The sequence below is a fragment of the Vanacampus margaritifer genome, chromosome 10, assembly GCF_051991255.1.
Source record: "Vanacampus margaritifer isolate UIUO_Vmar chromosome 10, RoL_Vmar_1.0, whole genome shotgun sequence".
In the NCBI taxonomy this organism is placed as follows: Eukaryota; Metazoa; Chordata; class Actinopteri; order Syngnathiformes; family Syngnathidae; genus Vanacampus; species Vanacampus margaritifer.
This window is the reverse complement of record NC_135441.1, coordinates 3,923,144-3,945,636: the sequence shown is the minus strand read 5'-3', so window position 1 is coordinate 3,945,636 and position 22,493 is coordinate 3,923,144. Positions and strand designations below refer to the sequence as shown.

Sequence of the window (22,493 nt, the reverse complement as noted above, 5' to 3'; positions counted from 1 at the left end):
AAATGACCAACACAAATCAATATCACACTCGTTTTTTTACAGTATAGTACCTATTTTTAATTTTAAAAGATTTTTATGAAATGTTAAGAAATTACTGATTCAATAACCAAAAATGCAATCATATTTCTATTAGGTTAACATTTCTTCCCACTTTTAGGTTAACAAGAGTATGAAAATTTTGAAAAATATATATAAATTGAGATATAAAATGTGAGATTAATTTGCGATGAATCATGAGTTAATTATTGAAGTCATGCTATTATCTACAATTAAAAATTGTGGTTCGTAGCACTGTATGTTTTTCCTTGCTGCCACTGGCACTGTTGTCATTCTTTGGGCCTATGGCGAAGAAAATTGTCGTGGAAAAATCAAAATGCTCTCGTGAGTATGGAGCACCTCCGGGAGTATTCACGCTCTGACTGGAAATGAGCAGTTAATTGTCTCAACTACCACAACGTTAGTATTTGGCATTGCTCGGCTTCGCTTGGCTTCACTCGGCTACCCGTTTTCAAGGTATGTTCGACTTAGCTTGCTTTGCTTGGGTGTTCGAACTCCGAAAATGAGTTCAAACTTGAGGCATTTTTTACTCTTTTTAACTTTTATGATATCATACCTGTCAACCTCTGCCGATAACTGCCCTTATAAATGATTATGATTCCCCTTACAAACCCCAAAAAAACCTTACAAACACCGTACGACGCATGTTTACTCGCGGTAACCAGACAGTGTAATAGAAATAACAAAGGTAATTTGCATACAAAGTCTTTTATTCAATTTAAAAAGTTTACAATGCAATAAACTGTGCCTTCAGTGCTTCCTATTGTAAGCCAATGTGCATGATTTAGCAGACTTTATCTGCTCTAATGAGGGTCTCACTTGTGAGCAACAGTTGTCACAGTTCAATTTCATCTGTAATAAAGAAGTAAGAGTGTCTGTTCCCATTGTCTTTCTGTACTCTGTATGAATTTTCCTCACATGGCTGAAAACCCGCTCACTATCAGCATTACTGTGAGGAAGGCTGAGTAAAATTAGATACATCTTTCTCATCAGTGGAAAGCGATCCAGCCCCAAACCAGTTTTCATTTTGAACACATGAGGCCAAAATGTCTCTGGACGAATTGGTTGTCCATCCATGCGCATGTCAGCGCATTTTTTTTTCCCCCGTACAAAAGTCGGTGTACGGCGTACATGATTTGAAATGGTAAAAAAACGTAGAAAATACGTATAAAACGTACAAGTTGACAGGTATGTGATATATATATATATATATATAAATATATATAGTGGAGCTACGGAGCATAATTCGCAAGAGGTTGATGACCCTGTGGAGAGCTGAGTGGCACAGGAGGAGGAGGAGGAAGGAAAGATCCAGTAGGCGAGCTGCCTTCCTAACGAATCCATTTGGGTTCACAGAACAGCTGCTAGGACAGAATGATTGATCCTATTGATCCGCCGGTACCAGCTTTGAACTTTGACAAAAAGGAACCCGGCTGGAAGGAGATCCAGGAGCTGGTCAGGAGAGCTCCACTCCTGGGCCCAGTGGAGTACCATACAAGTTATACAAGAACTACCTAAGGCTACTTCACCAGCTCTGGAAGATCCTGAAGGTGATCTGGAGGAGGGGCAAGGTGGCAGGTCAGTGGGTGTATGGATCCCAAAGGAGGAAAAGTCTCAGAACATCGACCAATTACGAATAATCTCACTGCTTCACATTGAAAGGAAGATCTTCTTCAGCCTTGCCACCAGGCGACTGACGGACAACCTCCTGAGTAATTCATATATTGACACCACAGTCCAGAAAAGGAGAGATCCCAATGGTTTCCGGATGTTTGGAGCACACAGGCATTGTCACACAGCTTATCAGAGAAGCCAGGGAAAACAAGGGCAACGTGGCTGTGCTGTGGCTGGACCTTGCTAACACCTATGGATCCAAACCACACAAACTTGTTGAAGAAGCACTAAAGCGAGATTACATCCCGCAGACGTTCTGATATTATATCCAGGACTGCTATGCCAACTTCATCCTAACCCCGGGATTACACCGCATGGTGTGCGTTGCAGCTCCGCTCCGCTGCGTCTTGACTGCGTGCTCTGGACACGTCAATTTTATGGACAAAACTCACCGGCTGCGCACAGCTGCGGTCCAGTAGCTCCGTTGCCGACAACTTCCCGCCGTGTCTCGCGTGATCACGCACGATAATGTGATAAAAATGACAAACACACAAAGTCTGTGCTCAACAGAAAAGCAGAAAGAGAGATGAACTTCCTTTGATTGAACTCACCGTCCACTCCCACAGCTTCTACTAAGACGTTCCATACAGCATTAAATTTTAGGTTGTCCAAATAAAAAGGATGTGCCGTGTCATACATAATCCACCATTATAAATCTCTCCTCGTCCATGTTCCCTGTAGTAAATTAAGCGTTAAGCATTATGACGTTTTGCTGATATCATTGTGAAATAGGATCTGGCGAGTATTTTATTCTGAAAAGTAACCTGAATTTTTTTATTTTTTAACTGTGTCGGTCTTCCTGTCCCGCTCGATGTGTTCTGTGCTAGTTTGCCATTTGATGGATGCCGACGGACGCGTCATCCGGCAAAAATATAAAATCCGTGCAGCAAGCTCCGGCACGACACAGCTGGTCCGCAGTCGATCCGTGGCCCATAACAGCCGGTGTAATTTGAACAAGCTGATAGAATGGAAACGAATCGGCTGCGCCGCAGGAGCGGAGACGCAACGCACACGCATGCGGTGTAAACAGGTAAGGGTCTCTTCCGGATCAACAACCTCAGACTGGCACAAACTCGAAAAGGGATCATCTTCCAAGAAGAGAAAAAATGACTCAGCAATGGACACGGACGATCTAGCCACTACGGACGTTTCGGTCAGTATGCTGGACTCCATAAGTAAAAAACTAGATGTCCTCTATCCTCAGAATTAAAGGTAAATTTGGAATTCGTCGGCCAACAGGTAAGTGACCTCCAACGGGATAATGCCGAGTTACGCTCTTCACTCGCGGCTGTTTCAGACGAGTTGGAAACGATTAAAAAGGAGAATAAAACGTTAAATGAAACGGTTCTGGATATCCAATCCCATAGCATGCGGGAGAATTTAATATTCTCAGGCATATCCGAGAATACCTCTGACAATCCAGAGGCCGAGATAAAAAAAAATATGACGACGTCGTTAAAAATTCCTCAGGAGACGGTAAATATCTCTTTTCATCGGGTACATCGGCTTGGAGCCTGTAGAGGCAACAAACCCCGTCCTATTATCGCTAATTTTGAGTATTTTAAACAGAAATAATTTGTTAAAAGTAAAGGACGGGAGTTTAGGGGGATCTCTTTCGGGATTAATGACCAATTCCCGAGAGAGATTAATGAGCGGCGAAAGGTGCTGTTTCCTATAATGAGACAAAATAGGCAGGAGGGTAAAGGGACTACGATAGTCGTTGATAAGCTATACATCGATGGACTCCATGGCTGTTCTAATTGGCATTGGTGGATCTAAATTTTGCTTGATTATTAGATGTATACATATTCTATATACAGTATGTGGTTATAAAACCTAAAATATGAATACTCATTATGTTTAGGATATATTACAAATATAATATTAATACATAACTATATCTAAAATATATTTAAACAAAATATCTCTCTTAGGTTACTAGTTACTGGTGTATTGTTACATATTTAATTCCCCGCTAATTTCCTTCACTTTTACCTCCCTCCCCGTTTTTTCACTGTTATATTCACTTACACTTTTACCTCATATTTCACACAAATTACATAAACCACCTAACCACTTTGATTATATCCTATAACATGCCAATATTAACAAATAGCCTATACAGATATTTACACAGGACTGAGTCTATATTGTTTGTATGCATAAATTAGTTCTGGTTTCCTGGAATGTTTGTGGTGCTCGCTCACAGGCAAAAATACTAAAAAATTTAGACCATCTCTTACAATTGAAAGCGGTTATTTGTCTCCTTCAAGAAACCCACCTACAAAAATCTGAAGAAAAATTACTTATTGATAAGATTTTTTGTGAAGTGTCCTCTGCCCCTTATAACAATAGACAAAGAGTAGTCTGTATACTCATACATAAGAATTCATTCTTTATCGTAAAAAATACAGTAACAGACCCAGAGGGCCGATACATTATTATTCAGGTGACTATATTTAATAAAATATATACATTTGGTAACTTATATGCCGCTAATAATGATGATCCGGCCTTTTTCCATAATTTTTTCTCTCAGCTGTTTGATTTAGCAGCGAACTCTACTATTATTATTGGAGGAGACTTTAACACATCCATTAATAGATCGTTCTAATAATACAACATGTATAAGGCGATTACAATCTACTAAAGTAATAGGGGAATATATGGATGATTTTGGCCTCGTTGACAGCTGGAGACTTAAAAACCCAACTAAGAAGGAATTTACCTTCTTTTCCGCTGTGCACCGGTCTTTTTGAATAATTTATTTTTTTCTTACAAATAATTCTATTGCTGATAAAATTGGTACAAAAATACATCCTATTATTATTAGCGACCATGCACCAGTCTCCCTTACCCTACAAGTTGATTATACCTTTAAACCACCCCTGACATGGCGTTTTTACATCTCACTGCTAAATGATGCAGAGTTTGACAAAATTATAAGAAGAGAGTGGGCAGACTTTTTGGAAATAAATGACTCTCCAGACTTATCTCCATCTCTTCTCTGGGAAACTGGGAAAGCGGTAATTTGAGGTAAAATTATATCATATTCATCTTATAATAAGAAACAGGATCAAGAATTAGAAAAATACTTGGAAGATAAAATTAAACAATTGACGGATGAGTACGCAATAAACCCAAATAACCAAATATGGACTGACTTGGCACGGCAAACAGGTCCTAGGTGAGGGACCAGACAAAGCATGGCTCAAATGACCTCAATGATGAACACAAACTTTGGATCTTCGTTTCCCTTGCCCGGACGTGGGTCACCGGGGCCCCCCTCTGGAGATCCTGGAGGTGGGGCTTGAAGGCGAGCGTCTGGTGGCCGGGCCTATACACATGGGGCCCGGCCGGGCACAGCCCGAAAAGGCAACGTGGGTCCCCCTTCCCATGGGCTCACCACCGGTGGAAAGGGCCAAAGGGGTCAGGTGCGCAGTGAGTTCGGTGGCAGCCAAAGGCGGTGGCCTTGGCGGTCCGACCCCCGGGCTACTGAAGCTAGTTCTGGAGACATGGAATGTCACCTCTCTGACAGGAAAGGAGCTCGAGCTGGTGTGCGAGGCTGAGAAGTTCCGACTAGATATAGTCGGACTCGCCTCCACACATGGCTTGGGTTCTGGTACCAATCCTCTCGAGAGGGGCTGGATCCTCTTCCACTTTGGAGTTGCCCACGGTGAGAGGCGCAGAGCAGGTGTGGGCATACTCATTGCCCCCCGGCTAGGCGCCTGTACGTTGGGGTTTACCCTGGTGAATGAGAGGGTAGCCTCCCTCCGCCTTCAGGTGGGGGGACGGGTCCTGACTGTTGTTTGTGCTTATGCACCGGACAGCAGCTCAGAGTACCCACCCTTTTTGGAGTCCTTGGAGGGTGTGCTGGAGAGCGCACCCCCTGGGAACTCCCTCGTTCTGCTGGGGGACTTCAATGCTCACGTGGGTAATGACAGTGAGACCTGGAGGGGCGTTATTGGGAGGAATGCCCCCCCCCCCCCCGATCGAAACCCGAGCGGTGTTTTGTTATTGGACTTCTGTGCTCGCCACGGACTGACCATAACGAACACCATGTTCAAGCACAAGGGTGTCCATATGTGCACTTGGCACCAGGACACCCTAGGCCGCAGTTCGATGATTGACTTTGTAGTCGTGTCATCGGATGGCCGTATGTGTTGGACACTCGGGTTAAGAGAGGGGCGGAGCTGTCAACTGATCACCACCTGGTGGTGTGTTGGCTCCGATGGCGGGGTAAGATGCCGGTCTGACCAGGCAGGCCCAAACGTATTGTGAGGGTCTGCTGGGAACGTCAGGCAGAATCCCCTGTCAGAAAGAGTTTCAACGCCCATCTCCGGCAGAGCTTCTCCATTGTCCCAGGGGAGGCGGGGGACATTGAGTCCGAGTGGACCATGTTCCGCGCTTCCATTGTTGAGGCGGCCGATTGGAGCTGTGGCCGTAAGGTGGTTGGTGCCTGTTGTGGCGGCAATCCTCGAATCCGCTGCGGTAAGGGATGCCGTCAAGCTGAAGAAGGAGTCCTAGTGGGCCTTTTTGGCTTGTGTGACTCCGGAGGTTGCGGGACGGGTACCGGTTGGCCAAGCGGAATGCGGCTTCGGCGGTCGCTGAGGCAAAAACTCGGACATGGGAGGAGTTCGGTGAGGCCATGGAAAACGACTTCCGGACGGCTTCGAGGAAATTCTGGTCCACCATCCGGCGTCTCAGGAGAGGATAGCAGTGCGCCATTAACACTGTGTATAGTGGAGATGGGGTCATCCCCATCGGGACGTCGTGAATCGGTGGGGATAATACTTCGAAGACCTCCTCAATTCCACCGACACGCTTTCCTTTGAGGAAGCAGGGTCTGGGGACTCTGAGGTGGGCTCCCCTATCTCTGGGGTCGAAGTCACTGACGTGGTTGGAAAGCTTCTCGGTGGCAGGGCCTCAGGGATGGATTAGATCCGCCCGGAGTTCCTAAAGGCTCTGGATGTTGTGGGGCTGTCGTGGTTGACATGTCTCTGCAGCATCGCATGGACATCGGGGACAGTGCCTCTGGATTGGCAGACCGGGGTGGTGGTTACCCTTTTTAAGAAGGGAGACCGGAGGGTGTGTTCGAACTTTAGAGGGATCACACTCCTCAGCCTCACAGGTAAGGTCTATTCAGGGGTAGGGGAGAGGAGGGTCCGTCGGGAAGTCGAATCTCGGATTCAGGAGGAGCAGTGTGGTTTTCGTGCCGGCCGCGGAACAGTGGACCAGCTCTACACCCTCAGCAGGGTCCTCGAGGGTACGTGGGAGTTCGCCCAACCAGTCCACATGTGCTTTGTGGACTTGGAGAAGGCGTTTGACCATGTCCCTCGGGGAGTCCTGTGGGAGGTGCTTCAGGAATATGGGGTACCGAGCCCCCTGATACGGGCTATTCGGTCCCTGTACGACCGATGTCAGAGTTTGGTCCGCATTGCCGGCAGTAAGTCGAATTTGTTTCCTGTGAGGGTTGGACTCCGCCAAGGTTGCCCTTTGTCACCGATTCTGTTCATAACTTTTATGGACAGAATTTTTAGGCGTAGCCGAAGCGTTGAGGGGGTCCGGTTTGGTAGCCTCAACATTGCATCTCTGTTTTTTGCAGATGATGTGGTGCTGCTGGCTTCTTCAAGCTGTGATCTCCAACTCAAGTATCTTAGGGTCTTGTTCACGAGTGAGGGTAAGCTAGAGCGGGAGATCGACAGGCGGATCGATGCAGAGTCTGCAGTGATGCGGACGCTGTATTGGGCCGTTGTGGTGAAGAAGGAGCTGAGCCGAAAGGCAAAGCTCTCGATTTACTGGTCGATCTACGTTCCTGCCCTCACCTATGGTCACGAGCTGTGGGTTGTGACCGAAAGAACAAGATCCCGGATACAAGCGGCCGAAATGAGTTTTCTCCGCAGGGTAGCCGGGCTCTCCCTTAGAGATAGGGTGAGAATCTGGTCATCCGGGAGGGACTCAGCGTCGAGCCGCTACTCCTCCACGTTGAGAGGAACCAGTTGAGGTGGCTCGGGCATCTGGTTCGGATGCCTCCTGGACGCCTCCCTGGGGAGGTGTTCCGGGCACGTCCTACCGGCAGGAGGCCCCGGGGACGACCCAGGACACGCTGGAGAGACTACGTCTCTCGGCTGGCCTGGGAACGCCTTGGGATCCCGTCGGATGAGCTGGCTGAAGTGGCTATGGAGAGGGAAGTCTGGGCTTCCCTGCTAAAGCTGCTGCCCACGCGACCCGACCCCGGATAAGCGGAATTGAAGACGGAACGGACAGACTTAAAAAATACAAAAATACAGTTAGACAAAATGCTATCTAAAAAGGCAGAGTTTATAATACAACAATTGAGTTACAACAACTTTGAATATAATAACAAATCAGGTAAATTTCTTGCAAACCAACTTCAACGCAATCGGGAAAAATCTCTTATAACGGCTATTAAAGGGACGACTGGTGAATGCACACAATCACCAGAAGAAATTAATCAAATCTTTTATAACTATTATCGCAACTTATACTCAGAAACTAACAGGCCTAACCCTGAGCATATGAAGGCATTCCTCAGTAGCTTAAATATATCTCAGTTAATTACTGAATATAAAGATATGTTAGATGCGCCACTTACTATAAACAAGCTGTACAGTGCTCTAGATAGTATGCCTAATGGCAGAGCACCTGGCCTGGATGGTTATCCGGCTATATTTTTTAAGCACTTTTGGTTAATGCTTGCTCTATTATTCTTAAGAGTAGTAACATAAATTAAAACTAATGTTATATATGCCCACACATAAATACAGCAACAATTCAACTTTTATTAAAGCCAGAAAAAGACCCCACCCTTCCATCAAGTTACCGTCTGATTTCACTAATTAACACTGATAGTAAAATTATCGTTAAGGCTTTCGCATCTAGACTAGAAACAATAATCTCGATCATCATTTATAGCGACCAAACAGGCTTTAATAAAGGTGGTCACTCTACTAATAATATTAGGAAGCTCTTTAACCTTATTAGCATGTCACAGCGGCATGATAAAAAGGCAGTTAATATATTGTTGGATGCAGAAAAAGCTTTCGACAAAGTTAACTGGTCCTTACTCTTTGCTGTTTTAAATAAATTTGGCTTTGGGATGTCATTTATTCACTGGGTGTCAGTATTATATGATTCTCCTAAAGCTACAGTTAGTACTTTTTTTTTTTTTCAGGAGAGCTCAGTATTGTTCATTCGATTTGACATCATCATTGTTTTCCTTTTTTTAAAAAAAACAAACAAACAAATAAATTAAAAAAATTTAATAAATGTTTTTTTTTTAAATATATATACATATATATATACATACACACACATATATATATATATATATATATATATATATATATATATATATATATATACTTTTTTTTGTATGTGGGTGTGTATGTGCGTGTGTGTGTGTGTGTGCGTGCGTGCGTGCGAGCGTGTGTGTATTCATCAGTTCACCTAAAGCCCATTAAAAAAAATCCCATACTAATAATATAATATAATAATAAATTGCCAAATGCAGAAACATCAATGTAAGTTATCACGATGTAGTGGCTCTCGCTAACAGACAGAATTAAGTAACCGGAATTAGGTTACAAAAAAATATATTTTTTTAAACTACAGTACTAATGGGATTAGGATGAGTTTTACTCTACAGAGAGGCACAAGACAGGGATGCCCACTCTCCCCTTTAAATTTGCAATATTTATTGAGCCGCTTGCATTAGCTATACGCCAGGAAAGAAGGATTCAAGGAATTCACTCTGGGGTAACAGAACACAAATTTTAATCAATATACCGATGTTATTTTACTTTATTTAGAAAAGCCTGCTATTTTGTTTGGGGAAATATTTAATTTAATAACTAAATTCTCACATTTATCAGATTATTCTATTAACTGGACAAAATCAACACTATTACCTATTACAGAAAATTCATGGAACCCTGCAAGCCAGGACCCATACTACTCATTTTCTATAGGTAATTTAAAATACTTAGGCATAAAAATCTCACCTAAATTAACTGATTTACTTAATTTAAACTTTACTTCACTTCTGGATAGCATTTATAGTGACTTGGAGCGCTTGAATAATCTTCCCATTTCTCTAATAGGACGAATAGCCACCATTAAAATGGTGGAAATAATTTTTTCTCAATGATTCGATTTAAACCTACGTCTAACTGGTTCCAGTTGTTGGACTCGGACGTTACAAATTTTTACTGGAATGAAAAAAAAGCAAAGATTAGTCTATCTACTCTTCAGAAAAGTAAATCCAAAGTAGGTCTAGAGGCACCACATTTTATGCACAACTATATAGCTAACCAGCTACAATATATCATTCTATGGGCAAAACCCAACACAGATACTAACTGTTGGCTGGAACTAGAACAGAAGGATTGTAATAACCTCAGATTTTTAGATTTACTCTTTATTACAACATCGATTAAGCGACACAATTGTTTTAAAAAAATCAATGATATCCGCCACCCTGACCAGCTGGTGGAAGGCACCAAAAATTACAAAAGCCCAAGTGGAGCCCTTCGGGCTTTCTCCCCTATGGCATAACCCCGACTTTCAACTTAACAACCAATCACTTTATTTAGATGTGTGGGAGCAGAAAGGAATTACACATCTCCACCATCTTTTCTCAGATAATATGTTTATATCATATACATCCTTGTCCAAAAATACAAAATAAAAAACGGAAATTTTTTACATTATGTGCAAGTTAAAAGTATGATAAAGAAACAAATTCCAACACTTCGGGGTACGCTCCAACCGCCTGTTTTAGCTAAAGATATTACCAAGCTTTCTCCGACAACAACAAAAAACTCTCTAAAAATATATGTTACTTTTGTATACTGATAAAATGTATTTACCCACCTCGAAATGGGAGACATACTTATCTATAGCTCCGGAATCTGACATATGGATTCAAGTTTGTGAAAACGTATTTAACATGACAAAACACACACATTTACAACTTATCCAATATAAAATTATTCATAGAACATACATTACTCAATATATGATGACGAAAATGGGACTCTCAGACTCCGACATTTGTCTTCAGTGTTTACAAAACACTACAGACACTTATTGTCATGCTTTATGGTTATGCACTCCGGTTATGTATTTCTGGACTAAAGTCTTAGAAAAACATTCCATTATCTTGGACTGTAAGATACCTTTATCTCCAAACTTGTGTTTGCTAGGTGACCTAACAACAACTGACTTACCACACATAAACAATTTCAATCTATAGTTGTAGCCCTTACTATCGCGCGCAAAAAAAAAATCTTGTTAACTGGTGAAGGTTTTATTTGATTACTATAGTAAGTGTAATCTTTGCGTGTTCAAAATAATTGCATTGAGATCTCTGAAGAAGCTTTCTTTGCAAAGATTTATTTAAGCGCTCTTAAAGACACAGGAGAAATGCTTACATTCAAAGGTGATGTTAAGCCTCGAGTGTCTCGAATAAGAAAACACCCACTCTTTTTATCCATGAAGAAGCTTCCTCTCCCACTCACAGGCTGGACAAAGGGTTAGTAATTATAATAAGCAGATATGTGATATACCGACATGTTTACTCCAGCTCTCCTACCAGCCCGGAAATATGATGTAGACAGGTAATGATCTTGGACCTTCAGTTTTTACGACATAATGAGTAATGGCATGAGAACTTGCCTCCCTTTAAGACACACATTTTTATCCTTATGAGAACTTCCACATTCTTTCTTATCTTCATGAGAACTGGAAGGGAGTAAAAAGTTCCAATATATTTCACAACAACATTATCACAGTTGATCTTTTTTAACTACACAGTTTATATGGCATCTATATACTTATAAGTAAATTCATAAACAGTAAAAATATAAATTGAAAATGTTAAATGTCTTCACTGGAAAAATAAACAAACTCTGAATATTGACCAATGGTCTAACTTCATAAATCACATTTTAATAGAAAAAAATATCTGCCTTGAATAAAAACCAAATATCAAAATTTATAGAAACATGATGGTCTACGTATATAGAATAGTTTAATCTAAATCTGGTTACTTAATTCTGCCTGTTAGCGAGAGCCACCACATCGCGATAACTTACATTGCTGTTTCTGTATTTGGCAATTTGTAACTAATGGTTGTGTTTTTATAGTCAGGAACCCAGTTGCTGCCAGCAGGATCGAGCAGACTACATCAAATGACACCTTACAGTCACCAACTCTTCAAGATTCACTTCCAATGGGCACTAAGGGTTAATATTCAGAATCACTGCATGCCAGTGGGTTAACTCTATAGGTGCTGTCCCCCCTGGCTGAGCCTGGGCTGCTCTGCCCCTCTGTTGGCTGCTGGGTGGCGGCTGCGTCTTGGCCGTTCCCTGGGTCTCTTGGGGGGTGCTGCGTTGCGGTGCTCTCCCTGTTGTCCGGGGCAGCGACGGACCGGCGACGCGGTTCAAGGCCTGTGGGGGTGGAGGGTGTTTGTGGGCTGGTGGGGTGCCTGGCGAGCCTGCCGTTCCCCGTTCTGCTGCGTTTGGCTGGGGGCGCGGGCCGTGTTGGGGTGGGGGGCGCTACTGGCTGCTGGGTTTGCTCTTCGGCCGGTTACCTCTGCGGTGCCCGGGGGTTGTACCTTGGCACTGCCGTGGCCTGGGGGGCCCTGGGGGGTTGTGCTTGCTCTGTCCTGGCCGGGATTTGACAGCTTCCCTCTCTGGTGGTGGTTTTCATGCATGCCAGATCCACCACACCAGTATCTATCCAAATTCAAACACAATCTGCTTCTTCCTCTGGTCGTTGAATCGGTGGAGGCGGATGTCTGTGGATCTCACTCTGCTTCACCTATCCTTCCTTCCTTTCCTCAGTCTCTCCTTTGGTCTCTTGAGGTCTCCCTAATTTGTTGGAATTTAGATGTTTCTGGGGTTGGTGAAAGACTCTGGTTGGTAACCCGGTGGGAAGTAGGTAATGTCTGGTCGGTCTAGCTCAGAGGTGGGCAATCTCGGTCCTCGAGGGCCGGAGTCCTGCAGGTTTTGGAGGTTTCTCACTTCCAACACAAGCTGATTCCAATCAACAGGATCATTATCAGGCTTATGCAGAGCTTGCTGATGAGCTGATCATATATCAGCTGTGTTGAAGAAGGGCAACATGCAAAACCTGCAGGACTGCGGCCCTCGATGCCCACCTCTGCTCTAGCTGGATTCTGAAGTATTCGGTTTAGGTGAACGGTACAGGATTTTTTATAGGTTTTAGGTGAATTAATGAGTACACACTCACATGCACACACTCACACACACGCACATGCACATACTCATGCACATACAAAATAAAAATTATTTTAAAAAATAAAATAAAATGAAAAGAGAGCAATGATGATGACATGTCGATTCAGTAAAATTACCGAATGAACAATACTAAGCTCTCTCAGAAAAAGAAAAGAAAAGAAAATAGGTCTATCTGTGCAGCGGGCTCCGGCACGACACAGCTGGTCCGCTGTCGATCCGTTGCGCATACACAGCCAGTTAAATTTGAACAAGCTGATAGAATGGACACGAATCAGCTGCGCGGCCGGAGCGGAGACGCAACGCACACGCATGCGGTGTAATCCCGGGCTAAGGGTATCTTCCGGATCAACAACCTCAAACTGGCACAAACTCGGAAAAGGGATCATCACAGAATGCACAATCTCGGTCATCCCCTTTGCACTCACATGAATAAGCTGGTGAAGTCTGTGGAAGTTCAGTGCAGGGGGCCTCTCACGAAGTCCGGCGTCCGACAGCCACACATCCGAGCCTTCATGGATGACCTGACAGTGATAACTACATCTGTTCCTGGCTGCAGGTGGATCTGAAAGGCCTCAAAGAAGTGATCTCCTGGGCTCGGATGAGCTTCAAACCAACCAAGTCAAGGTTCCTCATGTTGAAGAAAGGGAAGATGACTAGCAAATTCTCATTCTCATTCGATAACATCATGATACCATCACCCGGTGAGAAACCCGTGAAAAGCCTGGGAAAGGTATTTAACTGCAGCCTGAGAGACACAGCCTCCACACAAGCTACCAACCAAGATCTGGAGACCTGGTTGGCTGCAGTTGACAAATCAGGCCTCCCTGGCAAGGTTAAGGCCTGGATATACCAGCATGGCATTACCCTCGTATCCTCTGGCCCCACTTAGTCTACAAATTTTCCACATTGGAAAACTTCAAGATGAGGGTCAGTAGGTTTCTTCGCAGGTGGCTTGGACTGCCGCGAAGCCTGAGCAGCACTGCTCTGTATGGGCAGAGCAATAAGTTGAAACTGCTTGAGCGAGGTGTTCATGGTTACGTGATCCAGAGAACTGGTTCAATACCGGGATTTGACCTGAAGGTTGCCCAGGCAGGAATCGAGGTCAGGACGAGACGCAAATGGAGAGCTGCCCAGGCTGTGGATGTTGCCGAATCAAGGTTAAGGCACAGGGCGCTAGTAGGTATGGTGGCACAAGCAAGAGCGGGCTTAGGTAGTGGCAGGAGCCTACACTATGAAAAGCCACAGGGAATAGAGAGGAGGCTGCTGATCCTTAAGGAGGTGCGAGCAGGAATAGAGGAGAAGCGTGCCAGCCAGATGGTGGGAATGAGGCAGCAGGGAGTCTGGACCAGATGGGAGCAAGCGGTGGAGCACAAAGTCACTTGCACTGAACTGTCGAGAGTTGAACCCCATCGGATTAAATTCTTGATCCAAGCAGTCTAAGAAGTACTGTCCAGACCATCAAACTTCTACACCTGGGGAAAGGCAGAGACACCAGCTTCCCCCCTCTGCCAGATGAGAGGAACCTTAGAACACATCCTCAGCTGCTACCCAAGAAGGACGCTACCGCTGACGACACGACCAAGTCCTCAAGGCCATAGTAGACACCATCTGCAGGGTAATCAGCCACAGCAAGAGCATTCGCCCAGTAAGAAATACCATCACATCCATCAGAGTTGACGAGAAGGCTGCGGCACCTATCCGAAATACCACCTCTGGCCTGTTGGCAACAGCACGAGATTGGGAGCTGAAAGTAGACCCGGAGAAGCAGCTGAAGTTCCTGGAACCGATTGCCAAGACGAAAATAAGGCCAGACATTGTCCTGACATCAGGGCAGCCAAACAAGTAATCCTCCTGGAGCTCACAGTGCCATGGGAGGATCGCATAGAGGAGGCCCATGAGAGGTAAAGGACAAAATACACAGAGCTAGTGGATGAGTGCAGGAGCAATGGTTGGCAGGCAAAGTGCCAACCCATCGAAGTGGGATGCTGAGGCCTATAAGATTCTGGGCATCACAGGAGCCTGCCAGCGCCGGGCCATCAAGTTGGTCACCGATGCAGCAGAGGTCTCATCGAAGTGGCTGTGGATCAGGAGAGGAGAGGCGTGGCGAGTAGGGTAGCGCTACCTGGGCACAAGCTGAGGCCTGATCAACCTTGGCTGGCTCGCCTGGGGGAGGAGGTCTGATAGTTGAAAGACCCCCAAAAAAAACACGATCCCAGGTTACATCACTGATGTGTCCACGGGCACTGTAAGGTGTATGTAATTATTTTTCTATGAACAAAGAACATCTAAATGTCTAGATAGACAATTATAATGCAATATTGTATACAGTATGCTGGGTAAATTAAGTAAATGGGACAAAGCACTTAGTAGCCAATCAGTGTATTTCTGGTTACTGTAGATTTGTGAAATATGTGAATAAATCAGAGCCGATGAGAACTGGCGAACGACAGACGAGAGCGTCATGGTCTTCAATATTTTGACACTTAAACCTGTTTTACAGGTAAATCTATAACTGTCATTGTGTGCTGCAGTCCAGTACCTGTAACAAATGCGTAGAAGTTTGGTTTCATAAATGAAAGACCTAACAATTAACTACATAAGTGAAACACATGGTGTAAATAATTTAGCATTAATAAGTGCATAAATGAAATTCATGGTGTTTACAATGTTGCAATTGGGGCTCAAACCCACCCCCAAAATACACAAGTGACTTGATGCACTCTATAATCATTGAGCTAAATGTTCACAGTACTTGAGAGGCAGGATCAAATTCTAGAAGATACGTAAAGTGAAACCCTGAAATGGAAAAATATTTGCCAATATTAGGTAAAAATGGTCAAATCAAAAGATTGTACCGTGATTTGATTCTACCCTATGGTAAAATCATTTCTCTTCTCCTTCCAGAATCCCTATCACGCTGACTTGGGAATTACTGATCCACAAATGATGTGTGATTCATTAGAGACGCAACCTGCTGACAGATGCGCTCCAGCACTTCCTTATGAAGTTCAACACCTTAGTAACAGTTATCTATCAGTGATACAGCGGCTGTATTGGTCACGTGATTTTCACAAAGCGCTACACGCACCGACACGGTTTCCTCTACGAACTTGAGACATGCATCTGTGTTGCTGGACCCATCGCTAGTATTTGGTGGAGTTTGTACATAACTACTATTGTCAGTTCTATGTTGAGGAAAACATTTCACATAAACCAAAGACAAGTAGCTGTAATGTAAGATACTATCAGGCAATTTACCGTTATCTATTCCCTTACTAACTTTTTCTTCATTATTTTTCTTCTAGTGTTCTTTCCAAGACCTTTCCAGACTTTGCTGTCTGTTTCCACATTTGTCACTGAATGTCACGCATACAGGCATGCAGACTTGTATACTGTACTGTACACTTCCCCCAAGCAATGTCAAGTCCTCCTTGATTATCCACACTTGTGCAGTAGATAAGAGTGTGTATATTTGTGTCTGTCTTACGGTGGCTGTCTTACGGTGGCTGTGCACTTTTTGATTCCCCGACAAAAGAGGATAATATGCGTTTAAATTGGCCTCATCACGTTTATGATCTATAGTCACTTTTTGAACTCATAACCTGGTTGCCTGGGCCTCGTTGCAGTGGGAATTTTGCCGACCGGGTTTACAGTAAGGGAAATTCTGGAAGAAAAGGGGGTTAACCTGAACATTCCACCATTTTTGAATGGGAGAAAAAAACTTTCGCCAGAGGAAGAAATTAACACAAAACGGATTGCAAGAGCAAGAATCCATGTTGAATAATGCATTGAGAGAATTAGACTGCTATGAAAAATAATACCCTTGTCAGTGCAGCCCCTTTTTTCACAATTTTTTTTTGTTCCTGGTTGCTTCGTTCCACTTGCTACATAAATTGAAGCATCAAAATATCTGTAGCATAAAATAAACAAATAAAACATTTGAAATGCACAATCATGTTTATTGAATGGCTCATGTTATTTGCTTTGAATGAGGGAAACATAAAGTATGAATATGAATTAAATTGTACTCTTACAATTTCAAATTCAAAATTGGAAGTTGTCTAGGAAGCCTCATTTCTTCATGCTGCAGTGGAATTCTTTCAGAACGGTAACATCAAAATGCATCAAAAAAGTCTTTATCAAACACAATTTTCTTGACAATCATTCCTTTTGGACTCCAAACAACAAAGTAGCACCATGCTCACTGCAAAATGCCCATTTGCACTAAGTTGGTAGAAGGCATGTTTTCTGTTCAGTGTCACCTCAGCCCTTGTAACTTTAAACAGAAAGCTGGCAGTTGTCTCTTACTCTTTCCGATGTGTTTTCAGTGATATGGGACATTTTATTTCTAACTAGGGATGGGCGTGTAGCAATACCAGGTATCAATATCGGGCCAAGGCCAATTTCATGGTATCGGTACTTGCAACAGCTTTCGATGTGGCCATTTTTCGGTCAGGAACTGTCAGAAAGACTGGGGGGAACGAAAGCTTTGTTCCGTCTTGTTAGTTTCCTGCGTGTCTCCTTATGAGGTAACACTTCTGGCAGCTCCATTTCAGTGTGCATTAATAAAAATACGTAAGTACTCTTGTTGTGAGTAATATTACCTATATCTCTGATTCATATATGTTTGTAGCTCACGTAACTTTGCTGTGTTTAATTGCCTCGTTTATGTTTGCCACGCTCTTAATTGCCTCGTTAACGGTCGAGCTGTGGTGCTGAAAATAGAACGGTGTTGTTACGGCCCTCGCAGATGCTGATTATAGCTCTTATACATACTACATTATATTTGAAATGTGGCTTTTTTGTTTCCCTTTGGGTTTTATGTATACTAATTCCTATACAGAGCAGCCTTCCAAATTAAAAGCATGGATTTTGTTGACATTTAACATTTTCAATTTATATTTTTACTGTTTATGAATTTACTTATAAGTATATAGATGCCATATAACTGTGTAGTTAAAGGAATAACACTGTGATAATGTTGTTGTGAAATATATTGGAACTTTTCACTCCCTTCCAGCTCTTGAGATAAGAATGTGTATGTTTTAAAGGTAGTCAAGTTCTCATGCCATTACTCATTATGTCGTAAAAACTGAAGGTCCAAGGTCAAAGCCTGTCTACATAATTTCTTGGTGCCTGGTAGAGAGCTTAGATAATCTTATCAGTATCATCATGTCTGCTTATTAAGAACACTACTTCTTTGTCAAGCCTAACGGCGGGAGTATTCTTTTTTCAAGTATAAAGCAACTGTATGTTTTCATATTCGTCACACACTTGAGGCTTAAACATCACCTTCGAATGTAAGCCATTCTCCTGTGTCTTTAAGAGCTCTTAAATAAACTCCTTAAGGGAACTTTTTTATACGATCTCAATTCTGCAATTTATTTGAACACGCTAAAGATTACACTTAATAAAGTAATCAAATAATGCCTTCAAAATGGTGACCTCGACGAAAACAAATTTGGACGTTTTTTGCAAAAAAAAAAAAGCTGTGATGATCCTGGACACATTGAATTTCTAACGGCGGCAAATATTAATAAGGTGAGTGGACATTTATCCACGTAGAGAAATTCTGTTTGTTTGGGATTGCTACAGCTGCAATTACGTCGTTACTAAATTGTATCTGAGATCTGTGTGAACAAGTATTAGTGGGTTTGAAGTCGTTTTTGTTACGGAAGGACGCAGAAGTCCTCGATTTTGAAAATTACTACGACATTGAAATATGCATAAGAAGTGATACCCATTGTATACGGAAATGAAGTCAAGTAGGAGCGCTCCGTCGTTTCAATCGGCATTTGCAGATACCGCGCCTTGGATGGGCTATTCATTTGAATTAAGCCGCCCGTGGCGATAGATCCTGGATATATTTATTGTCGCGAAAGCGATATTTAATTTATTGTTTTTTGAAAAATAAAAATAAAACAATAATAACTAGAAAAATTCCCGCGGAAATTTTGAATGGGACTGCTGACTCTTGCAAGGTGGAAAGCATGCGCTGAACCGTTTGCCAAATGTTGGTGTACTTTACCTCTCAATCTGTGTCAAACCACTTTTCTAGGGTGGATATTGATACGTGCTCCGCAAGCAGCAGCTACGCTGCAGTCCCATAATAAGTATTGTTTGTAGTTTTAGTAATTTTAGTAGTAAAATGGCCAAGATGGCCGCCGACCCAGGTGGGCAAGGGGGAGAGAGTCCTTGGCGTACCTAATTAATTGGCCAAGATGGCCGCCGCCCTGGGTGGGCAGAGTGGCGATAATCCAGGGTGTACCTAATTAATTGGCCAAGATGGCCGCCGCCCTTGGCGAGCGGAGTGGCGAGAATCCTGGGCGTACCTAATAAATTGGCCAAGATGGCCGCCAACCCAAGTGGGCGAGGGGGAGAGAGTCCTTGCTGTACCTAATTAATTGGCCAAGATGGCCGCCGCCCTGGGCGGGCAGAGTGGCGAGAATCCTGGGTGTACCTAATTAATTGGCCAAGATGGGCGCCGCCCTGGGCGAGCGTAGTGGCGAGAATCCTGGGTGTACCTAATCAATTGGCCAAGATGGCCGCCGCCCTGGGCGAGCGGAGTGGCAAGAATCCTGAGCGTACCTAATAAATTGGCCAAGATGGCCGCCGACCCGGGTGGGCGAGGGGGAGAGAGTCCTTGCTGTACCTAATTAATTGGCAAAAATGGCCGCCGCCCTGGGCGAGCAGAGTGCCGAGTATCCTGGGCGTACCCAATTAATTGGCCAAGATGGCCGCCGCCCTGGGCGAGCGTAATGGCGAGAATCCTGGGTGTACCTAATCAATTGGCCAAGATGGCCGTCGCCCTGGGCGAGTGGAGTGGCGAGAATCCTGAGCGCACCTAATAAATTGGCCAAGATGGCCGCCGACCCGGGTGGGCGAGGGGGAGAGAGTCCTTGCCGTACCTAATAAATTGCCCAAAATGGCCGCCGTCTTGGGTGAGCATAGTGGCGTGTATCCTGGGCGTACCTAATTAATTGGCCAAGATGGCTGTTGCCCTGGGCGAGCGTAGTGGCGAGTATCCTGGGTGTACCTAATTAATTGGCCAAGATGGCCGCCGCCCTGGGCGAGCGTAGTGGCGAGAATCCTGGGTGTACCTAATCAATTGGCCAAGATGGCCGCCCGTACATAGGCCAAGCCTTGAGTACACCAAGAAAAAAAGGGGTTGAGTTGAGATGAGCGAGATGATTGGCTGAGGCATTTGCTATGCAGACGTGAGAGACCAGGCAGTATAGCTAAAAAAAGCACTATTTAAATAGCAGTCCATTCCATTGCCTTTAAAAAATAATAATAATAATCTTGTGTATGTTTTTTTTTCCGTCCGTCCATCCGTCTTCTTCCGCTTATCCGGGGTCGGGTCGCGGGAGCAGCAGTTTTAGCAGGGAAGCCCAGACTTCCCTCTTCCCAGCCACTTCAGCCAGCTCATCCGACAGGACCCCAAGGCGTTCCCAGGACAGCCGAGAGACATAGTCTCTCCAGCGTGTACTGGGTTGTCCCCAGGGCCTCCTGCCGGTAGGACATGCCCGGAACACCTCCCCAGGGAGGCGTCCAGGAGGCATCCGAACCAGATGCCCGAGCCACCTCAACTGGTTCCTCTCAACGTGGAGGAGCAGCGACTAGACGCTGAGTCCCCCTCGGATGACCGAGCTTCTCACCCTATCTCTAAGGGAGAGCCCGGCTACCCTGAGGAGGAAACTCATTTCGGCCGCTTGTATCCGGGATCTTGTTCTTTCGGTCACGACCCACAGCTCGTGACCATAGGTGAGGGCAGGAACGTAGATCGACCGGTAAATCGAGAGCTTTGCCTTTCGGCTCAGCTCCTTCTTCACCACAACGGACCAATACAGCGTCCGCATCACTGCAGACGCTGCACCGATCCGCCTGTCGATCTCCCGCTCTAACCTACCCTCACTCATGAACAAGACCCCAAGATACTTGAACTCCTCCACTTGGGGCAGGACCTCCTCCCCGACCCGGAGAGGACACTCCACCCTTTTCCGACTGAGGACCATGGTCTCGGATTTGGAGGTGCTAATCCTCATCCCAACCGCTTCACACTCGGCTGCGAACCGCTCCAGTGAGAGCTGGAGGTCACGGCTTGAAGAAGCCAACAGCACCACATCATCTGCAAAAAGCAGAGATGCAATGCTGAGGCCACCAAACCGGACCCCCTCAATGCCTCGGCTACGCCTAGAAATTCTGTCCATAAAAGTTATGAACAGAATCGGTGACAAAGGGCAACCTTGGCGGAGTCCAACCCTCACAGGAAACAAATTCGACTTACTGCCGGCAATACGGACCAGACTCTGACATCGGTCGTACAGGGACCGAATAGCCCTTATCAGGGGGCTCGGTAACCCATACTCCCGAAGCACCCCCCACAGAACTCCCCGAGGGACACGGTCAAACGCCTTCTCCAAGTCCACAAAGCACATGTGGACTGGTTGGGCGAATTCCCACGCACCCTCGAGGACCCTGCTGAGGGTGTAGAGCTGGTCCACTGTTCCACGGCCGGGACGAAAACCACACTGCTCCTCCTGGATCCGAGATTCGACCTCCCGACGGACCCTCCTCTCCAGCACCCCTGAATAGACCTTACCTGGGAGGCTGAGGAGTGTGATCCCTCTAAAGTTGGAACACACCCTCCGGTCCCCCTTCTTAAAAAGGGGAACCACCACCCCGGTCTGCCAATCCAGAGGCACCGTCCCGATGTCCACGCGATGCTGCAGAGACGTGTCAACCACGACAGCCCCACTACATCCAGAGCCTTTAGGAACTCCGGGTGGATCTCATCCACCCCCGAGGCCCTGCCACCGAGAAGCTTTCCAACCACCTCGGCGACTTCGACCCCAGAGATAGGGGAGCCCACCTCAGAGTTCCCAGACCCTGCTTCCTCAAAGGAAGGCGTGTTGGTGGAATTGAGGAGGTCTTTGAAGTACTTTCCCTAACGGTTCACGACGTCCCGAGTCGAGGTCAACAGCACCCCGTCTCCACTATACACAGTGTTTTTGCCTCAGCGACCGCCAAAGCCGCATTCCGCTTGGCCAGCCGGTACCCGTCAGCAGCCTCCGGAGTCCCACAGGCCAAAAAGGCCCGATAGGACTCCTTCTTCAGCTTGACGGCATCCCTTACCGCTGATGTCCACCAGCGGGTTCGAGGATTGCCGCCACGACAGGCACCAACCACCTTACGGCCACAGCTCCGATCGGCCGCCTCAACAATTGAAGCGCGGAACATGGTCCACTCGGACTCAATGTCCCCCACTTCCCCCGGGACAATGGAGAAGCTCTGCCGGAGATGGGCGTTGAAACTCTTTCTGACAGGGGGTTCTGCCTGACGTTCCCAGCAGACCCTCACAGTACGTTTGAGCCTGCCTGGTCGGACCGGCATCTTACCCCGCCATCGGAGCCAAAACACCACCAGGTGGTGATCAGTTGACAGCTCCGCCCCTCTCTTAACCCGAGTGTCCAACAC

The 22,493-nt window shown here is 45.2% G+C and overlaps 1 pseudogene; it reads left to right on the top strand.

Annotated features, from left to right (window-relative positions):
* Positions 1-1,280: 1,280 nt before the first annotated feature.
* On the top strand, positions 1,281-15,132 carry LOC144059495 (uncharacterized; annotated as a pseudogene).
* The last annotated feature ends 7,361 nt before the right edge of the window (positions 15,133-22,493 follow it).